General features: G+C 37.6%; 8 non-coding genes across 8 annotated transcripts; all 8 read right to left on the bottom strand.

Moving 5' to 3' along the window:
- Positions 1-1,525: 1,525 nt before the first annotated feature.
- Positions 1,526-1,598, bottom strand: TRNAF-GAA (transfer RNA phenylalanine (anticodon GAA)). The gene has a single exon. It is a non-coding gene; the product is annotated as a tRNA-Phe (tRNA).
- Positions 1,599-3,274: 1,676 nt separating this feature from the next.
- On the bottom strand, positions 3,275-3,347 carry TRNAY-GUA (transfer RNA tyrosine (anticodon GUA)). The gene has a single exon. It is a non-coding gene; the product is annotated as a tRNA-Tyr (tRNA).
- A 5,747-nt stretch (positions 3,348-9,094) lies between these two features.
- Positions 9,095-9,167, bottom strand: TRNAF-GAA (transfer RNA phenylalanine (anticodon GAA)). The gene has a single exon. It is a non-coding gene; the product is annotated as a tRNA-Phe (tRNA).
- Positions 9,168-10,265: 1,098 nt separating this feature from the next.
- On the bottom strand, positions 10,266-10,338 carry TRNAF-GAA (transfer RNA phenylalanine (anticodon GAA)). Its single transcript has one exon. It is a non-coding gene; the product is annotated as a tRNA-Phe (tRNA).
- A 2,844-nt stretch (positions 10,339-13,182) lies between these two features.
- On the bottom strand, positions 13,183-13,255 carry TRNAF-GAA (transfer RNA phenylalanine (anticodon GAA)). The gene has a single exon. It is a non-coding gene; the product is annotated as a tRNA-Phe (tRNA).
- Positions 13,256-14,932: 1,677 nt separating this feature from the next.
- TRNAY-GUA (transfer RNA tyrosine (anticodon GUA)) lies at positions 14,933-15,005 on the bottom strand. The gene has a single exon. It is a non-coding gene; the product is annotated as a tRNA-Tyr (tRNA).
- Positions 15,006-17,836: 2,831 nt separating this feature from the next.
- TRNAF-GAA (transfer RNA phenylalanine (anticodon GAA)) lies at positions 17,837-17,909 on the bottom strand. The gene has a single exon. It is a non-coding gene; the product is annotated as a tRNA-Phe (tRNA).
- Positions 17,910-20,752: 2,843 nt separating this feature from the next.
- On the bottom strand, positions 20,753-20,825 carry TRNAF-GAA (transfer RNA phenylalanine (anticodon GAA)). The gene has a single exon. It is a non-coding gene; the product is annotated as a tRNA-Phe (tRNA).
- Positions 20,826-22,141: the final 1,316 nt, after the last annotated feature.

Below are 22,141 nucleotides of genomic sequence, written 5' to 3' on the forward strand. Positions count from 1 at the left end.
GTTAGTTAGATGATGTTTGTAAACTATGAATGGACTTATACTCAGAAACACAGACCTATATGGCGAGGGTCGGCAAGCTAGGTCATCTGACTACTAACAGTTTTGTATAAGGGGAACTGGAGGCTGATGCAGGCAAAGCTTTACTTTCAATTAAAGGAAGAATTGGGAAATAAAGGAGGCAAAGTTGAATACAAGAGAGGTGGAAGCAAGTTTGAAAGAAAGACAGAAAGTAAATAATATGTTGAATTAATTGTATTGTCGATTATCTTGATAAAAGGTTTTGATCATTATAAACAAAGTCAATATGAGTTGACTCAAAATAGTCTTTGTGGCATGCAAAGCAGAAGTTCAAAATGTGCCGAAACCCGGGATCGAACCAGGGACCTTTAGATCTTCAGTCTAACACTCTCCCAACTGAGATATTTCGGCCTGCCAGCAGCTATAGTATTCAGCCTCTTTTTTTGAACAATCCCAGAACAGAGATGCAGAACCTGGATTTTCAATCTGAGGTTAGAGCTGTGTTTTAATGTGTCCTGCATTGTTCAGCAGCTAACTGGTGAAATGGGTGAGTAGCGTTTTTGGGATAAATGTGAGGTCGTTTTTCTTTTAAAACTCTGAGTGGACCAGCACTGTATTACACAGACGTATGTCGCCTGAGTAGGTAAGCTATATCATCTCAATACTGACAACTTTGTTCAAGGAGAAGTGAAAGCTGATGCAGACAAGAGTTTACTTTGAAAAAAGTATAAAATGGGATAAATTCGTCATCAAAGTTGATGGCAAGAGAGGTGGAAGCAAGTTTAGAAGGAGGACAGAAAGACAACTTTTTGTTGAAGTTATCATGTTGTTGATCAGTTGATAAAATATTTTGAGAAATAAAGAAAAAAAAACTAGAGCTGATTTCAAGAAATATTTTGCAAGAATGTAGGATCCCCTCGCACTGTGCTGAAAGTCAGGATTGAATCAGGTACCTTAAGCTCTTCAGTCTAACGATCTCCCAACTGAGATATTTCAGCCAACAAGTCCCTGTGGCCTCCTGATGTATTATTAATAATTGTAGACGATACATACAGAACCTGGTCATTCTATTTTTGTTTATAGTTATGTGTTAAAGTGTCCAGTATCATTCAGCAGGTAACTTGGTCTGATGAGTGAATATCCTTTTTAGGGGACAAGGTAGGTAGAATTTTTTTTTCTAAACTCTGAATTGACTTATACTCTGAAACACAGACCTATATGGCCAGGGTGTACAAGCTATGTCATCTGACTACTGACAGTTTTGTATAAGGGGAATTGGAGGCTGATGCAGGCAAAGCTTTACTTTAAAATAAAGCAAGAAGTTGCAAATAAATGAGGCATAGTTGAATACAAGAGAGGTGGAAGCAAGTTTGAAAGGAAGACAGAAAGTAAATAATATGTTGAATTGATTGTGTTGTTGATCAGATTGATAAAAGGTTTTGATAAAGAAGAGCGTTGATTTAACTCCAAACAGCTTTTGTGACATGAAAAGCAGAAGTTGAAATTGTGCCGAAACCCGGGATTGAACCAGGGACCTTTAGATCTTCAGTCTAACGCTCTCCCAACTGAGCTATTTCGGCCTGCTGGTAGTTTGGGTCTTCATCCTTTCTTTTAAACTTCCCAAGAAAATAGATGCTCAACCTCATGCTAGAGCTATGTTTTAAGATGTCCTGTATCATTCATCAGTTAACGGGTGCAATAGGTAAATAGCATTTTTCGGATCCAGGTTAGGTAGCTTTTGTTTTTTACTCTGAATGGACTAGCACCATATTACACAGAGGTATTTGGCCTGAGTAGGTAAGCTATGTCATCTGAATACTGAAATCTGTGTTCAAGGAGAAGTGGAAGCTGATGCAGACAAGAGTTTACTTTACAAAAAAGCATGAAATAGGAAACATTTGTAGTCGAAGCTGAATGCAAGAGAGGTGGAAGCAAATTTAGAAGGAGGACAGAAAGACAATTCTATGTTGAATTGATCATGTTGTCGATCAGTTGATCAAATATTTTGATAAATAAAGAAAGAAAAACTTGAGCTGATACCAAGAAATATTTTGTGAGAAGCAAGAAACCTCTCAGACTTTTCCGAAACCCAGCATTGAACAAGGGACTTTTAGATTTTCAATCTAACACTCTCCCAACTCAGCTATTTCATCCAGCTGGCCATTTTGGCTTTCTGTTGTATTTTTGATAATTGTTAAAGATAAATGCAGACCCTGGTCATTCTATCTGCATGTGCAGTTATGTGTTAAATTGTCCAATATTATTCAGCAGCTAAATTGGTCTGATGGGTGAATTTCCTTTTTAGGAGCCAAGTTAGTTAGAAGATGTTTGTAAACTATGAATGGACTTATACTCAGACACACAGACCTATATGGCGAGGGTAGGCAAACTAGGTCATCTGACTACTAACAGTTTTGTATAAGGGGAACTCGAGGCTGATGCAGGCAAAGCTTTACTTTCAATTAAAGGAAGAATTGGCAAATAAAGCAGGTAAAGTTGAATACAAGAGAGGTGGAAGCAAGTTTGACAGAAAGACAGAATGTAAAAAATATGTTGAAATGGTTGTCTTATCGATCCGCTTGATAAAAGGTTTTGATCATTATAAACAACGTCAATATGAGTTGACTCCAAATAGCATTTGTGGCATGCAAAGCAGAAGTTCAAAATGTGCCTAAACCCGGGATTGAACCAGGGACCTTTAGATCTTCAGTCTACTGCTCTCCCAACTGAGCTATTTCATCCAGCGGGCAACTTTGGCTTTCTGTTGTATTTTTTATAATTGTTAAAGATAAATGCAGAACCTGGTCACTCTATCTGCATGTGCAGTTATGTGTTAAATTGTCCAGTATTATTCAGTAGCTAAATTGGTCTGATGGGTGAATTTCCTTTTTAGGAGCCAAGTTAGTTAGATGATGTTTGTAAACTATGAATGGACTTATACTCAGAAACACAGACCTATATGGCGAGGGTCGGCAAGCTAGGTCATCTGACTACTAACAGTTTTGTATAAGGGGAACTGGAGGCTGATGCAGGCAAAGCTTTACTTTCAATTAAAGGAAGAATTGGGAAATAAAGGAGGCAAAGTTGAATACAAGAGAGGTGGAAGCAAGTTTGAAAGAAAGACAGAAAGTAAATAATATGTTGAATTAATTGTATTGTCGATTATCTTGATAAAAGGTTTTGATCATTATAAACAAAGTCAATATGAGTTGACTCAAAATAGTCTTTGTGGCATGCAAAGCAGAAGTTCAAAATGTGCCGAAACCCGGGATCGAACCAGGGACCTTTAGATCTACAGTCTAACACTCTCCCAACTGAGCTATTTCGGCCTGCCAGCAGCTATAGTATTCAGCCTCTTTTTTTGAACAATCCCAGAACAGAGATGCAGAACCTGGATTTTCAATCTGAGGTTAGAGCTGTGTTTTAATGTGTCCTGCATTGTTCAGCAGCTAACTGGTGAAATGGGTGAGTAGCGTTTTTGGGATAAATGTTAGGTCGTTTTTCTTTTAAAACTCTGAGTGGACCAGCACTGTATTACACAGACGTATGTCGCCTGAGTAGGTAAGCTATGTCATCTCAATACTGACAACTTTGTTCAAGGAGAAGTGAAAGCTGATGCAGACAAGAGTTTACTTTGAAAAAAGTATAAAATGGGATAAATTCGTCATCAAAGCTGATGGCAAGAGAGGTGGAAGCAAGTTTAGAAGGAGGACAGAAAGACAACTTTTTGTTGAAGTTATCATGTTGTTGATCAGTTGATAAAATATTTTGAGAAATAAAGAAAAAAAAACTAGAGCTGATTTCAAGAAATATTTTGCAAGAATGTAGGATCCCCTCGCACTGTGCTGAAAGTCAGGATTGAATCAGGTACCTTAAGCTCTTCAGTCTAACGATCTCCCAACTGAGATATTTCAGCCAACAAGTCCCTGTGGCCTCCTGATGTATTATTAATAATTGTAGACGATACATACAGAACCTGGTCATTCTATTTTCGTTTATAGTTATGTGTTAAAGTGTCCAGTATCATTCAGCAGGTAACTTGGTCTGATGAGTGAATATCCTTTTTAGGGGACAATGTAGGTAGAATTTTTTTTTCTAAACTCTGAATTGACTTATACTCTGAAACACAGAACTATATGGCCAGGGTGTACAAGCTATGTCATCTGACTACTGACAGCTTTGTATAAGGGGAATTGGAGGCTGATGCAGGCAAAGCTTTACTTTAAAATAAAGCAAGAAGTTGCAAATAAATGAGGCATAGTTGAATACAAGAGAGGTGGAAGCAAGTTTGAAAGGAAGACAGAAAGTAAATAATATGTTGAATTGATTGTGTTGTTGATCAGATTGATAAAAGGTTTTGATAAAGAAGAGCGTTGATTTAACTCCAAACAGCTTTTGTGACATGAAAAGCAGAAGTTGAAATTGTGCCGAAACCCGGGATTGAACCAGGGACCTTTAGATCTTCAGTCTAACGCTCTCCCAACTGAGCTATTTCAGCCTGCTGGTAGTTTGGGTCTTCATCCTTTCTTTTAAACTTCCCAAGAAAATAGATGCTCAACCTCATGCTAGAGCTATGTTTTAAGATGTCCTGTATCATTCATCAGTTAACGGGTGCAATAGGTAAATAGCATTTTTCGGATCCAGGTTAGGTAGCTTTTGTTTTTTACTCTGAATGGACTAGCACCATATTACACAGAGGTATTTGGCCTGAGTAGGTAAGCTATGTCATCTGAATACTGAAATCTGTGTTCAAGGAGAAGTGGAAGCTGATGCAGACAAGAGTTTACTTTACAAAAAAGCATGAAATAGGAAACATTTGTAGTCGAAGCTGAATGCAAGAGAGGTGGAAGCAAATTTAGAAGGAGGACAGAAAGACAATTCTATGTTGAATTGATCATGTTGTCGATCAGTTGATCAAATATTTTGATAAATAAAGAAAGAAAAACTTGAGCTGATACCAAGAAATATTTTGTGAGAAGCAAGAAACCTCTCAGACTTTTCCGAAACCCAGCATTGAACAAGGGACTTTTAGATTTTCAATCTAACACTCTCCCAACTCAGCTATTTCATCCAGCTGGCCATTTTGGCTTTCTGTTGTATTTTTGATAATTGTTAAAGATAAATGCAGACCCTGGTCATTCTATCTGCATGTGCAGTTATGTGTTAAATTGTCCAATATTATTCAGCAGCTAAATTGGTCTGATGGGTGAATTTCCTTTTTAGGAGCCAAGTTAGTTAGAAGATGTTTGTAAACTATGAATGGACTTATACTGAGACACACAGACCTATATGGCGAGGGTAGGCAAACTAGGTCATCTGACTACTAACAGTTTTGTATAAGGGGAACTCGAGGCTGATGCAGGCAAAGCTTTACTTTCAATTAAAGGAAGAATTGGCAAATAAAGCAGGTAAAGTTGAATACAAGAGAGGTGGAAGCAAGTTTGACAGAAAGACAGAATGTAAAAAATATGTTGAAATGGTTGTCTTATCGATCAGCTTGATAAAAGGTTTTGATCATTATAAACAACGTCAATATGAGTTGACTCCAAATAGCATTTGTGGCATGCAAAGCAGAAGTTCAAAATGTGCCTAAACCCGGGATCTTTAGATCTTCAGTCTACTGCTCTCCCAACTGAGCTATTTCATCCAGCTGGCAACTTTGGCTTTCTGTTGTATTTTTTATAATTGTTAAAGATAAATGCAGAACCTGGTCACTCTATCTGCATGTGCAGTTATGTGTTAAATTGTCCAGTATTATTCAGTAGCTAAATTGGTCTGATGGGTGAATTTCCTTTTTAGGAGCCAAGTTAGTTAGATGATGTTTGTAAACTATGAATGGACTTATACTCAGAAACACAGACCTATATGGCGAGGGTCGGCAAGCTAGGTCATCTGACTACTAACAGTTTTGTATAAGAGGAACTGGAGGCTGATGCAGGCAAAGCTTTACTTTCAATTAAAGGAAGAATTGGGAAATAAAGGAGGCAAAGTTGAATACAAGAGAGGTGGAAGCAAGTTTGAAAGAAAGACAAAGTAAATAATATGTTGAATTAATTGTATTGTCGATTATCTTGATAAAAGGTTTTGATCATTATAAACAAAGTCAATATGAGTTGACTCAAAATAGTCTTTGTGGCATGCAAAGCAGAAGTTCAAAATGTGCCGAAACCCGAGATCGAACCAGGGACCTTTAGATCTTCAGTCTAACGCTCTCCCAACTGAGCTATTTCGGCCTGCCAGCAGCTATAGTATTCAGCCTCTTTTTTTGAACAATCCCAGAACAGAGATGCAGAACCTGGATTTTCAATCTGAGGTTAGAGCTGTGTTTTAATGTGTCCTGCATTGTTCAGCAGCTAACTGGTGAAATGGGTGAGTAGCGTTTTTGGGATAAATGTTAGGTCGTTTTTCTTTTAAAACTCTGAGTGGACCAGCACTGTATTACACAGACGTATGTCGCCTGAGTAGGTAAGCTATGTCATCTCAATACTGACAACTTTGTTCAAGGAGAAGTGAAAGCTGATGCAGACAAGAGTTTACTTTGAAAAAAGTATAAAATGGGATAAATTCGTCATCAAAGCTGATGGCAAGAGAGGTGGAAGCAAGTTTAGAAGGAGGACAGAAAGACAACTTTTTGTTGAAGTTATCCTGTTGTTGATCAGTTGATAAAATATTTTGAGAAATAAAGAAAAAAAAACTAGAGCTGATTTCAAGAAATATTTTGCAAGAATGTAGGATCCCCTCGCACTGTGCTGAAAGTCAGGATTGAATCAGGTACCTTAAGCTCTTCAGTCTAACGATCTCCCAACTGAGATATTTCAGCCAACAAGTGCCTGTGGCCTCCTGATGTATTATTAATAATTGTAGACGATACATACAGAACCTGGTCATTCTATTTTCGTTTATAGTTATGTGTTAAAGTGTCCAGTATCATTCAGCAGGTAACTTGGTCTGATGTGTGAATAATCTTTTTAGGGGAAAAGGTAGGTAGAATTTTTTTTCTAAACTCTGAATTGACTTATACTCTGAAACACAGACCTATATGGCCAGGGTGTACAAGCTATGTCATCTGACTACTGACAGTTTTGTATAAGGGGAATTGGAGGCTGATGCAGGCAAAGCTTTACTTTAAAATAAAGCAAGAAGTTTCAAATAAATGAGGCATAGTTGAATACAAGAGAGGTGGAAGCAAGTTTGAAAGGAAGACAGAAAGTAAATAATATGTTGAATTGATTGTGTTGTTGATCAGATTGATGAAAGGTTTTGATAAAGAAGAGCGTTGATTTAACTCCAAACAGCTTTTGTGACATGAAAAGCAGAAGTTGAAATTGTGCCGAAACCCGGGATGGAACCAGGGACCTTTAGATCTTCACTCTAACGCTCTCCCAACTGAGCTATTTCAGCCTGCTGGTAATTTGGGTCTTCATCCTTTCTTTTAAACTTCCCAAGAAAATAGATGCTCATCCTCATGCTAGAGCTATGTTTTAAGATGTCCTGTATCATTCATCAGTTAACGGGTGCAATAGGTAAATAGCATTTTTCGGATCCAGGTTAGGTAGCTTTTTTTTTTACTCTGAATGGACTAGCACCATATTACACAGAGGTATTTGGCCTGAGTATGTAAGCTATGTCATCTGAATACTGAAATCTGTGTTCAAGGAGAAGTGGAAGCTGATGCAGACAAGAGTTTACTTTACAAAAAAGCATGAAATAGGAAACATTTGTAGTCGAAGCTGAATGCAAGAGAGGTGGAAGCAAATTTAGAAGGAGGACAGAAAGACAATTCTATGTTGAATTGATCATGTTGTCGATCAGTTGATCAAATATTTTGATAAATAAAGAAAGAAAAACTTGAGCTGATACCAAGAAATATTTTGTGAGAAGCAAGAAACCTCTCAGACTTTTCCGAAACCCAGCATTGAACAAGGGACTTTTAGATTTTCAATCTAACACTCTCCCAACTGAGCTATTTCATCCAGCTGGCCATTTTGGCTTTCTGTTGTATTTTTGATAATTGTTAAAGATAAATGCAGACCCTGGTCATTCTATCTGCATGTGCAGTTATGTGTTAAATTGTCCAATATTATTCAGCAGCTAAATTGGTCTGATGGGTGAATTTCCTTTTTAGGAGCCAAGTTAGTTAGAAGATGTTTGTAAACTATGAATGGACTTATACTCAGACACACAGACCTATATGGCGAGGGTAGGCAAACTAGGTCATCTGACTACTAACAGTTTTGTATAAGGGGAACTCGAGGCTGATGCAGGCAAAGCTTTACTTTCAATTAAAGGTAGAATTGGCAAATAAAGCAGGTAAAGTTGAATACAAGAGAGGTGGAAGCAAGTTTGACAGAAAGACAGAATGTAAAAAATATGTTGAAATGGTTGTCTTATCGATCAGCTTGATAAAAGGTTTTGATCATTATAAACAACGTCAATATGAGTTGACTCCAAATAGCATTTGTGGCATGCAAAGCAGAAGTTCAAAATGTGCCTAAACCCGGGATTGAACCAGGGACCTTTAGATCTTCAGTCTACTGCTCTCCCAACTGAGCTATTTCATCCAGCTGGCAATTTCGGCTTTCTGTTGTATTTTTTATAATTGTTAAAGATAAATGCAGAACCTGGTCACTCTATCTGCATGTGCAGTTATGTGTTAAATTGTCCAGTATTATTCAGTAGCTAAATTGGTCTGATGGGTGAATTTCCTTTTTAGGAGCCAAGTTAGTTAGATGATGTTTGTAAACTATGAATGGACTTATACTCAGAAACACAGACCTATATGGCGAGGGTCGGCAAGCTAGGTCATCTGACTACTAACAGTTTTGTATAAGGGGAACTGGAGGCTGATGCAGGCAAAGCTTTACTTTCAATTAAAGGAAGAATTGGGAAATAAAGGAGGCAAAGTTGAATACAAGAGAGGTGGAAGCAAGTTTGAAAGAAAGACAGAAAGTAAATAATATGTTGAATTAATTGTATTGTCGATTATCTTGATAAAAGGTTTTGATCATTATAAACAATGTCAATATGAGTTGGCTCAAAATAGTCTTTGTGGCATGCAAAGCAGAAGTTCAAAATGTGCCGAAACCCGGGATCGAACCAGGGACCTTTAGATCTTCAGTCTAACACTCTCCCAACTGAGCTATTTCGGCCTGCCAGCAGCAATAGTATTCAGCCTCTTTTTTTGAACAATCCCAGAACAGAGATGCAGAACCTGGATTTTCAATCTGAGGTTAGAGCTGTGTTTTAATGTGTCCTGCATTGTTCAGCAGCTAACTGGTGAAATGGGTGAGTAGCGTTTTTGGGATAAATGTTAGGTCGTTTTTCTTTTAAAACTCTGAGTGGACCAGCACTGTATTACACAGACGTATGTCGCCTGAGTAGGTAAGCTATGTCATCTCAATACTGACAACTTTGTTCAAGGAGAAGTGAAAGCTGATGCAGACAAGAGTTTACTTTGAAAAAAGTATAAAATGGGATAAATTCGTCATCAAAGCTGATGGCAAGAGAGGTGGAAGCAAGTTTAGAAGGAGGACAGAAAGACAACTTTTTGTTGAAGTTATCATGTTGTTGATCAGTTGATAAAATATTTTGAGAAATAAAGAACAAAAAAAACTAGAGCTGATTTCAAGAAATATTTTGCAACAATGTAGGATCCCCTCGCACTGTGCTGAAAGTCAGGATTGAATCAGGTACCTTAAGCTCTTCAGTCTAACGATCTCCCAACTGAGATATTTCAGCCAACAAGTCCCTGTGGCCTCCTGATGTATTATTAATAATTGTAGACGATACATACAGAACCTGGTCATTCTATTTTCGTGTATAGTTATGTGTTAAAGTGTCCAGTATCATTCAGCAGGTAACTTGGTCTGATGAGTGAATATCCTTTTTAGGGGACAATGTAGGTAGAATTTTTTTTTCTAAACTCTGAATTGACTTATACTCTGAAACACAGACCTATATGGCCAGGGTGTACAAGCTATGTCATCTGACTACTGACAGTTTTGTATAAGGGGAATTGGAGGCTGATGCAGGCAAAGCTTTACTTTAAAATAAAGCAAGAAGTTGCAAATAAATGAGGCATAGTTGAATACAAGAGAGGTGGAAGCAAGTTTGAAAGGAAGACAGAAAGTAAATAATATGTTGAATTGATTGGAGTTAAATCAACGCTCTTCTTTATCAAAACCTTTTATCAATCTGATCAACAACACAAACAGCTTTTGTGACATGAAAAGCAGAAGTTGAAATTGTGCCGAAACCCGGGATTGAACCAGGGACCTTTAGATCTTCAGTCTAACGCTCTCCCAACTGAGCTATTTCGGCCTGCTGGTAGTTTGGGTCTTCATCCTTTCTTTTAAACTTCCCAAGAAAATAGATGCTCAACCTCATGCTAGAGCTATGTTTTAAGATGTCCTGTATCATTCATCAGTTAACGGGTGCAATAGGTAAATAGCATTTTTCGGATCCAGGTTAGGTAGCTTTTTTTTTTACTCTGAATGGACTAGCACCATATTACACAGAGGTATTTGGCCTGAGTAGGTAAGCTATGTCATCTGAATACTGACATCTGTGTTCAAGGAGAAGTGGAAGCTGATGCAGACAAGAGTTTACTTTACAAAAAAGCATGAAATAGGAAACATTTGTAGTCGAAGCTGAATGCAAGAGAGGTGGAAGCAAATTTAGAAGGAGGACAGAAAGACAATTCTATGTTGAATTGATCATGTTGTCGATCAGTTGATCAAATATTTTGATAAATAAAGAAAGAAAAACTTGAGCTGATACCAAGAAATATTTCGTGAGAAGCAAGAAACCTCTCAGACTTTTCCGAAACCCAGCATTGAACAAGGGACTTTTAGATTTTCAATCTAACACTCTCCCAACTGAGCTATTTCATCCAGCTGGCCATTTTGGCTTTCTGTTGTATTTTTGATAATTGTTAAAGATAAATGCAGACCCTGGTCATTCTATCTGCATGTGCAGTTATGTGTTAAATTGTCCAATATTATTCAGCAGCTAAATTGGTCTGATGGGTGAATTTCCTTTTTAGGAGCCAAGTTAGTTAGAAGATGTTTGTAAACTATGAATGGACTTATACTCAGAGACACAGACCTATATGGCGAGGGTAGGCAAACTAGGTCATCTGACTACTAACAGTTTTGTATAAGGGGAACTCGAGGCTGATGCAGGCAAAGCTTTACTTTCAATTAAAGGAAGAATTGGCAAATAAAGCAGGTAAAGTTGAATACAAGAGAGGTGGAAGCAAGTTTGACAGAAAGACAGAATGTAAAAAATATGTTGAAATGGTTGTCTTATCGATCAGCTTGATAAAAGGTTTTGATCATTATACACAACGTCAATATGAGTTGACTCCAAATAGCATTTGTGGCATGCAAAGCAGAAGTTCAAAATGTGCCTAAACCCGGGATTGAACCAGGGACCTTTAGATCTTCAGTCTACTGCTCTCCCAACTGAGCTATTTCATCCAGCTAGCAATTTTGGCTTTCTGTTGTATTTTTTATAATTGTTAAAGATAAATGCAGAACCTGGTCACTCTATCTGCATGTGCAGTTATGTGTTAAATTGTCCAGTATTATTCAGTAGCTAAATTGGTCTGATGGGTGAATTTCCTTTTTAGGAGGCAAGTTAGTTAGATGATGTTTGTAAACTATGAATGGACTTATACTCAGAAACACAGACCTATATGGCGAGGGTCGGCAAGCTAGGTCATCTGACTACTAACAGTTTTGTATAAGGGGAACTGGAGGCTGATGCAGGCAAAGCTTTACTTTCAATTAAAGGAAGAATTGGGAAATAAAGGAGGCAAAGTTGAATACAAGAGAGGTGGAAACAAGTTTGAAAGAAAGACAGAAAGTAAATAATATGTTGAATTAATTGTATTGTCGATTATCTTGATAAAAGGTTTTGATCATTATAAACAAAGTCAATATGAGTTGACTCAAAATAGTCTTTGTGGCATGCAAAGCAGAAGTTCAAAATGTGCCGAAACCCGGGATCGAACCAGGGACCTTTAGATCTTCAGTCTAACACTCTCCCAACTGAGATATTTCGGCCTGCCAGCAGCTATAGTATTCAGCCTCTTTTTTTGAACAATCCCAGAACAGAGATGCAGAACCTGGATTTTCAATCTGAGGTTAGAGCTGTGTTTTAATGTGTCCTGCATTGTTCAGCAGCTAACTGGTGAAATGGGTGAGTAGCGTTTTTGGGATAAATGTTAGGTCGTTTTTCTTTTAAAACTCTGAGTGGACCAGCACTGTATTACACAGACGTATGTCGCCTGAGTAGGTAAGCTATATCATCTCAATACTGACAACTTTGTTCAAGGAGAAGTGAAAGCTGATGCAGACAAGAGTTTACTTTGAAAAAAGTATAAAATGGGATAAATTCGTCATCAAAGTTGATGGCAAGAGAGGTGGAAGCAAGTTTAGAAGGAGGACAGAAAGACAACTTTTTGTTGAAGTTATCATGTTGTTGATCAGTTGATAAAATATTTTGAGAAATAAAGAAAAAAAAACTAGAGCTGATTTCAAGAAATATTTTGCAAGAATGTAGGATCCCCTCGCACTGTGCTGAAAGTCAGGATTGAATCAGGTACCTTAAGCTCTTCAGTCTAACGATCTCCCAACTGAGATATTTCAGCCAACAAGTCCCTGTGGCCTCCTGATGTATTATTAATAATTGTAGACGATACATACAGAACCTGGTCATTCTATTTTTGTTTATAGTTATGTGTTAAAGTGTCCAGTATCATTCAGCAGGTAACTTGGTCTGATGAGTGAATATCCTTTTTAGGGGACAAGGTAGGTAGAATTTTTTTTTCTAAACTCTGAATTGACTTATACTCTGAAACACAGACCTATATGGCCAGGGTGTACAAGCTATGTCATCTGACTACTGACAGTTTTGTATAAGGGGAATTGGAGGCTGATGCAGGCAAAGCTTTACTTTAAAATAAAGCAAGAAGTTGCAAATAAATGAGGCATAGTTGAATACAAGAGAGGTGGAAGCAAGTTTGAAAGGAAGACAGAAAGTAAATAATATGTTGAATTGATTGTGTTGTTGATCAGATTGATAAAAGGTTTTGATAAAGAAGAGCGTTGATTTAACTCCAAACAGCTTTTGTGACATGAAAAGCAGAAGTTGAAATTGTGCCGAAACCCGGGATTGAACCAGGGACCTTTAGATCTTCAGTCTAACGCTCTCCCAACTGAGCTATTTCGGCCTGCTGGTAGTTTGGGGTCTTCATCCTTTCTTTTAAACTTCCCAAGAAAATAGATGCTCAACCTCATGCTAGAGCTATGTTTTAAGATGTCCTGTATCATTCATCAGTTAACGGGTGCAATAGGTAAATAGCATTTTTCGGATCCAGGTTAGGTAGCTTTTGTTTTTTACTCTGAATGGACTAGCACCATATTACACAGAGGTATTTGGCCTGAGTAGGTAAGCTATGTCATCTGAATACTGAAATCTGTGTTCAAGGAGAAGTGGAAGCTGATGCAGACAAGAGTTTACTTTACAAAAAAGCATGAAATAGGAAACATTTGTAGTCGAAGCTGAATGCAAGAGAGGTGGAAGCAAATTTAGAAGGAGGACAGAAAGACAATTCTATGTTGAATTGATCATGTTGTCGATCAGTTGATCAAATATTTTGATAAATAAAGAAAGAAAAACTTGAGCTGATACCAAGAAATATTTTGTGAGAAGCAAGAAACCTCTCAGACTTTTCCGAAACCCAGCATTGAACAAGGGACTTTTAGATTTTCAATCTAACACTCTCCCAACTCAGCTATTTCATCCAGCTGGCCATTTTGGCTTTCTGTTGTATTTTTGATAATTGTTAAAGATAAATGCAGACCCTGGTCATTCTATCTGCATGTGCAGTTATGTGTTAAATTGTCCAATATTATTCAGCAGCTAAATTGGTCTGATGGGTGAATTTCCTTTTTAGGAGCCAAGTTAGTTAGAAGATGTTTGTAAACTATGAATGGACTTATACTCAGACACACAGACCTATATGGCGAGGGTAGGCAAACTAGGTCATCTGACTACTAACAGTTTTGTATAAGGGGAACTCGAGGCTGATGCAGGCAAAGCTTTACTTTCAATTAAAGGAAGAATTGGCAAATAAAGCAGGTAAAGTTGAATACAAGAGAGGTGGAAGCAAGTTTGACAGAAAGACAGAATGTAAAAAATATGTTGAAATGGTTGTCTTATCGATCCGCTTGATAAAAGGTTTTGATCATTATAAACAACGTCAATATGAGTTGACTCCAAATAGCATTTGTGGCATGCAAAGCAGAAGTTCAAAATGTGCCTAAACCCGGGATTGAACCAGGGACCTTTAGATCTTCAGTCTACTGCTCTCCCAACTGAGCTATTTCATCCAGCGGGCAACTTTGGCTTTCTGTTGTATTTTTTATAATTGTTAAAGATAAATGCAGAACCTGGTCACTCTATCTGCATGTGCAGTTATGTGTTAAATTGTCCAGTATTATTCAGTAGCTAAATTGGTCTGATGGGTGAATTTCCTTTTTAGGAGCCAAGTTAGTTAGATGATGTTTGTAAACTATGAATGGACTTATACTCAGAAACACAGACCTATATGGCGAGGGTCGGCAAGCTAGGTCATCTGACTACTAACAGTTTTGTATAAGGGGAACTGGAGGCTGATGCAGGCAAAGCTTTACTTTCAATTAAAGGAAGAATTGGGAAATAAAGGAGGCAAAGTTGAATACAAGAGAGGTGGAAGCAAGTTTGAAAGAAAGACAGAAAGTAAATAATATGTTGAATTAATTGTATTGTCGATTATCTTGATAAAAGGTTTTGATCATTATAAACAAAGTCAATATGAGTTGACTCAAAATAGTCTTTGTGGCATGCAAAGCAGAAGTTCAAAATGTGCCAAAACCCGGGATCGAACCAGGGACCTTTAGATCTACAGTCTAACACTCTCCCAACTGAGCTATTTCGGCCTGCCAGCAGCTATAGTATTCAGCCTCTTTTTTTGAACAATCCCAGAACAGAGATGCAGAACCTGGATTTTCAATCTGAGGTTAGAGCTGTGTTTTAATGTGTCCTGCATTGTTCAGCAGCTAACTGGTGAAATGGGTGAGTAGCGTTTTTGGGATAAATGTTAGGTCGTTTTTCTTTTAAAACTCTGAGTGGACCAGCACTGTATTACACAGACGTATGTCGCCTGAGTAGGTAAGCTATGTCATCTCAATACTGACAACTTTGTTCAAGGAGAAGTGAAAGCTGATGCAGACAAGAGTTTACTTTGAAAAAAGTATAAAATGGGATAAATTCGTCATCAAAGCTGATGGCAAGAGAGGTGGAAGCAAGTTTAGAAGGAGGACAGAAAGACAACTTTTTGTTGAAGTTATCATGTTGTTGATCAGTTGATAAAATATTTTGAGAAATAAAGAAAAAAAAACTAGAGCTGATTTCAAGAAATATTTTGCAAGAATGTAGGATCCCCTCGCACTGTGCTGAAAGTCAGGATTGAATCAGGTACCTTAAGCTCTTCAGTCTAACGATCTCCCAACTGAGATATTTCAGCCAACAAGTCCCTGTGGCCTCCTGATGTATTATTAATAATTGTAGACGATACATACAGAACCTGGTCATTCTATTTTCGTTTATAGTTATGTGTTAAAGTGTCCAGTATCATTCAGCAGGTAACTTGGTCTGATGAGTGAATATCCTTTTTAGGGGACAATGTAGGTAGAATTTTTTTTTCTAAACTCTGAATTGACTTATACTCTGAAACACAGAACTATATGGCCAGGGTGTACAAGCTATGTCATCTGACTACTGACAGCTTTGTATAAGGGGAATTGGAGGCTGATGCAGGCAAAGCTTTACTTTAAAATAAAGCAAGAAGTTGCAAATAAATGAGGCATAGTTGAATACAAGAGAGGTGGAAGCAAGTTTGAAAGGAAGACAGAAAGTAAATAATATGTTGAATTGATTGTGTTGTTGATCAGATTGATAAAAGGTTTTGATAAAGAAGAGCGTTGATTTAACTCCAAACAGCTTTTGTGACATGAAAAGCAGAAGTTGAAATTGTGCCGAAACCCGGGATTGAACCAGGGACCTTTAGATCTTCAGTCTAACGCTCTCCCAACTGAGCTATTTCAGCCTGCTGGTAGTTTGGGTCTTCATCCTTTCTTTTAAACTTCCCAAGAAAATAGATGCTCAACCTCATGCTAGAGCTATGTTTTAAGATGTCCTGTATCATTCATCAGTTAACGGGTGCAATAGGTAAATAGCATTTTTCGGATCCAGGTTAGGTAGCTTTTGTTTTTTACTCTGAATGGACTAGCACCATATTACACAGAGGTATTTGGCCTGAGTAGGTAAGCTATGTCATCTGAATACTGAAATCTGTGTTCAAGGAGAAGTGGAAGCTGATGCAGACAAGAGTTTACTTTACAAAAAAGCATGAAATAGGAAACATTTGTAGTCGAAGCTGAATGCAAGAGAGGTGGAAGCAAATTTAGAAGGAGGACAGAAAGACAATTCTATGTTGAATTGATCATGTTGTCGATCAGTTGATCAAATATTTTGATAAATAAAGAAAGAAAAACTTGAGCTGATACCAAGAAATATTTTGTGAGAAGCAAGAAACCTCTCAGACTTTTCCGAAACCCAGCATTGAACAAGGGACTTTTAGATTTTCAATCTAACACTCTCCCAACTCAGCTATTTCATCCAGCTGGCCATTTTGGCTTTCTGTTGTATTTTTGATAATTGTTAAAGATAAATGCAGACCCTGGTCATTCTATCTGCATGTGCAGTTATGTGTTAAATTGTCCAATATTATTCAGCAGCTAAATTGGTCTGATGGGTGAATTTCCTTTTTAGGAGCCAAGTTAGTTAGAAGATGTTTGTAAACTATGAATGGACTTATACTGAGACACACAGACCTATATGGCGAGGGTAGGCAAACTAGGTCATCTGACTACTAACAGTTTTGTATAAGGGGAACTCGAGGCTGATGCAGGCAAAGCTTTACTTTCAATTAAAGGAAGAATTGGCAAATAAAGCAGGTAAAGTTGAATACAAGAGAGGTGGAAGCAAGTTTGACAGAAAGACAGAATGTAAAAAATATGTTGAAATGGTTGTCTTATCGATCAGCTTGATAAAAGGTTTTGATCATTATAAACAACGTCAATATGAGTTGACTCCAAATAGCATTTGTGGCATGCAAAGCAGAAGTTCAAAATGTGCCTAAACCCGGGATCTTTAGATCTTCAGTCTACTGCTCTCCCAACTGAGCTATTTCATCCAGCTGGCAACTTTGGCTTTCTGTTGTATTTTTTATAATTGTTAAAGATAAATGCAGAACCTGGTCACTCTATCTGCATGTGCAGTTATGTGTTAAATTGTCCAGTATTATTCAGTAGCTAAATTGGTCTGATGGGTGAATTTCCTTTTTAGGAGCCAAGTTAGTTAGATGATGTTTGTAAACTATGAATAGACTTATACTCAGAAACACAGACCTATATGGCGAGGGTCGGCAAGCTAGGTCATCTGACTACTAACAGTTTTGTATAAGAGGAACTGGAGGCTGATGCAGGCAAAGCTTTACTTTCAATTAAAGGAAGAATTGGGAAATAAAGGAGGCAAAGTTGAATACAAGAGAGGTGGAAGCAAGTTTGAAAGAAAGACAAAGTAAATAATATGTTGAATTAATTGTATTGTCGATTATCTTGATAAAAGGTTTTGATCATTATAAACAAAGTCAATATGAGTTGACTCAAAATAGTCTTTGTGGCATGCAAAGCAGAAGTTCAAAATGTGCCGAAACCCGGGATCGAACCAGGGACCTTTAGATCTTCAGTCTAACGCTCTCCCAACTGAGCTATTTCGGCCTGCCAGCAGCTATAGTATTCAGCCTCTTTTTTTGAACAATCCCAGAACAGAGATGCAGAACCTGGATTTTCAATCTGAGGTTAGAGCTGTGTTTTAATGTGTCCTGCATTGTTCAGCAGCTAACTGGTGAAATGGGTGAGTAGCGTTTTTGGGATAAATGTTAGGTCGTTTTTCTTTTAAAACTCTGAGTGGACCAGCACTGTATTACACAGACGTATGTCGCCTGAGTAGGTAAGCTATGTCATCTCAATACTGACAACTTTGTTCAAGGAGAAGTGAAAGCTGATGCAGACAAGAGTTTACTTTGAAAAAAGTATAAAATGGGATAAATTCGTCATCAAAGCTGATGGCAAGAGAGGTGGAAGCAAGTTTAGAAGGAGGACAGAAAGACAACTTTTTGTTGAAGTTATCCTGTTGTTGATCAGTTGATAAAATATTTTGAGAAATAAAGAAAAAAAAACTAGAGCTGATTTCAAGAAATATTTTGCAAGAATGTAGGATCCCCTCGCACTGTGCTGAAAGTCAGGATTGAATCAGGTACCTTAAGCTCTTCAGTCTAACGATCTCCCAACTGAGATATTTCAGCCAACAAGTGCCTGTGGCCTCCTGATGTATTATTAATAATTGTAGACGATACATACAGAACCTGGTCATTCTATTTTCGTTTATAGTTATGTGTTAAAGTGTCCAGTATCATTCAGCAGGTAACTTGGTCTGATGTGTGAATAATCTTTTTAGGGGAAAAGGTAGGTAGAATTTTTTTTCTAAACTCTGAATTGACTTATACTCTGAAACACAGACCTATATGGCCAGGGTGTACAAGCTATGTCATCTGACTACTGACAGTTTTGTATAAGGGGAATTGGAGGCTGATGCAGGCAAAGCTTTACTTTAAAATAAAGCAAGAAGTTTCAAATAAATGAGGCATAGTTGAATACAAGAGAGGTGGAAGCAAGTTTGAAAGGAAGACAGAAAGTAAATAATATGTTGAATTGATTGTGTTGTTGATCAGATTGATGAAAGGTTTTGATAAAGAAGAGCGTTGATTTAACTCCAAACAGCTTTTGTGACATGAAAAGCAGAAGTTGAAATTGTGCCGAAACCCGGGATGGAACCAGGGACCTTTAGATCTTCACTCTAACGCTCTCCCAACTGAGCTATTTCAGCCTGCTGGTAATTTGGGTCTTCATCCTTTCTTTTAAACTTCCCAAGAAAATAGATGCTCATCCTCATGCTAGAGCTATGTTTTAAGATGTCCTGTATCATTCATCAGTTAACGGGTGCAATAGGTAAATAGCATTTTTCGGATCCAGGTTAGGTAGCTTTTTTTTTTACTCTGAATGGACTAGCACCATATTACACAGAGGTATTTGGCCTGAGTATGTAAGCTATGTCATCTGAATACTGAAATCTGTGTTCAAGGAGAAGTGGAAGCTGATGCAGACAAGAGTTTACTTTACAAAAAAGCATGAAATAGGAAACATTTGTAGTCGAAGCTGAATGCAAGAGAGGTGGAAGCAAATTTAGAAGGAGGACAGAAAGACAATTCTATGTTGAATTGATCATGTTGTCGATCAGTTGATCAAATATTTTGATAAATAAAGAAAGAAAAACTTGAGCTGATACCAAGAAATATTTTGTGAGAAGCAAGAAACCTCTCAGACTTTTCCGAAACCCAGCATTGAACAAGGGACTTTTAGATTTTCAATCTAACACTCTCCCAACTGAGCTATTTCATCCAGCTGGCCATTTTGGCTTTCTGTTGTATTTTTGATAATTGTTAAAGATAAATGCAGACCCTGGTCATTCTATCTGCATGTGCAGTTATGTGTTAAATTGTCCAATATTATTCAGCAGCTAAATTGGTCTGATGGGTGAATTTCCTTTTTAGGAGCCAAGTTAGTTAGAAGATGTTTGTAAACTATGAATGGACTTATACTCAGACACACAGACCTATATGGCGAGGGTAGGCAAACTAGGTCATCTGACTACTAACAGTTTTGTATAAGGGGAACTCGAGGCTGATGCAGGCAAAGCTTTACTTTCAATTAAAGGAAGAATTGGCAAATAAAGCAGGTAAAGTTGAATACAAGAGAGGTGGAAGCAAGTTTGACAGAAAGACAGAATGTAAAAAATATGTTGAAATGGATGTCTTATCGATCAGCTTGATAAAAGGTTTTGATCATTATAAACAACGTCAATATGAGTTGACTCCAAATAGCATTTGTGGCATGCAAAGCAGAAGTTCAAAATGTGCCTAAACCCGGGATTGAACCAGGGACCTTTAGATCTTCAGTCTACTGCTCTCCCAACTGAGCTATTTCATCCAGCTGGCAATTTCGGCTTTCTGTTGTATTTTTTATAATTGTTAAAGATAAATGCAGAACCTGGTCACTCTATCTGCATGTGCAGTTATGTGTTAAATTGTCCAGTATTATTCAGTAGCTAAATTGGTCTGATGGGTGAATTTCCTTTTTAGGAGCCAAGTTAGTTAGATGATGTTTGTAAACTATGAATGGACTTATACTCAGAAACACAGACCTATATGGCGAGGGTCGGCAAGCTAGGTCATCTGACTACTAACAGTTTTGTATAAGGGGAACTGGAGGCTGATGCAGGCAAAGCTTTACTTTCAATTAAAGGAAGAATTGGGAAATAAAGGAGGCAAAGTTGAATACAAGAGAGGTGGAAGCAAGTTTGAAAGAAAGACAGAAAGTAAATAATATGTTGAATTAATTGTATTGTCGATTATCTTGATAAAAGGTTTTGATCATTATAAACAATGTCAATATGAGTTGGCTCAAAATAGTCTTTGTGGCATGCAAAGCAGAAGTTCAAAATGTGCCGAAACCCGGGATCGAACCAGGGACCTTTAGATCTTCAGTCTAACACTCTCCCAACTGAGCTATTTCGGCCTGCCAGCAGCAACAGTATTCAGCCTCTTTTTTTGAACAATCCCAGAACAGAGATGCAGAACCTGGATTTTCAATCTGAGGTTAGAGCTGTGTTTTAATGTGTCCTGCATTGTTCAGCAGCTAACTGGTGAAATGGGTGAGTAGCGTTTTTGGGATAAATGTTAGGTCGTTTTTCTTTTAAAACTCTGAGTGGACCAGCACTGTATTACACAGACGTATGTCGCCTGAGTAGGTAAGCTATGTCATCTCAATACTGACAACTTTGTTCAAGGAGAAGTGAAAGCTGATGCAGACAAGAGTTTACTTTGAAAAAAGTATAAAAAGGGATAAATTCGTCATCAAAGTTGATGGCAAGAGAGGTGGAAGCAAGTTTAGAAGGAGGACAGAAAGACAACTTTTTGTTGAAGTTATCATGTTGTTGATCAGTTGATAAAATATTTTGAGAAATAAAGAAAAAAAAACTAGAGCTCATTTCAAGAAATATTTTGCAAGAATGTAGGATCCCCTCGCACTGTGCTGAAAGTCAGGATTGAATCAGGTACCTTAAGCTCTTCAGTCTAACGATCTCCCAACTGAGATATTTCAGCCAACAAGTCCCTGTGGCCTCCTGATGTATTATTAATAATTGTAGACGATACATACAGAACCTGGTCATTCTATTTTCGTTTATAGTTATGTGTTAAAGTGTCCAGTATCATTCAGCAGGTAACTTGGTCTGATGAGTGAATATCCTTTTTAGGGGACAAGGTAGGTCGAATTTTTTTTTCTAAACTCTGAATTGACTTATACTCTGAAACACAGACCTATATGGCCAGGGTGTAGAAGCTATGTCATCTGACTACTGACAGTTTTGTATAAGGGGAATTGGAGGCTGATGCAGGCAAAGCTTTACTTTAAAATAAAGCAAGAAGTTTCAAATAAATGAGGCATAGTTGAATACAAGAGAGGTGGAAGCAAGTTTGAAAGGAAGACAGAAAGTAAATAATATGTTGAATTGATTGTGTTGTTGATCAGATTGATGAAAGGTTTTGATAAAGAAGAGCGTTGATTTAACTCCAAACAGCTTTTGTGACATGAAAAGCAGAAGTTGAAATTGTGCCGAAACCCGGGATGGAACCAGGGACCTTTAGATCTTCACTCTAACGCTCTCCCAACTGAGCTATTTCAGCCTGCTGGTAATTTGGGTCTTCATCCTTTCTTTTAAACTTCCCAAGAAAATAGATGCTCATCCTCATGCTAGAGCTATGTTTTAAGATGTCCTGTATCATTCATCAGTTAACGGGTGCAATAGGTAAATAGCATTTTTCGGATCCAGG

This window comes from Triturus cristatus, chromosome 8, assembly GCF_964204655.1.
Source record: "Triturus cristatus chromosome 8, aTriCri1.1, whole genome shotgun sequence".
In the NCBI taxonomy this organism is placed as follows: domain Eukaryota; kingdom Metazoa; phylum Chordata; class Amphibia; order Caudata; family Salamandridae; genus Triturus; species Triturus cristatus.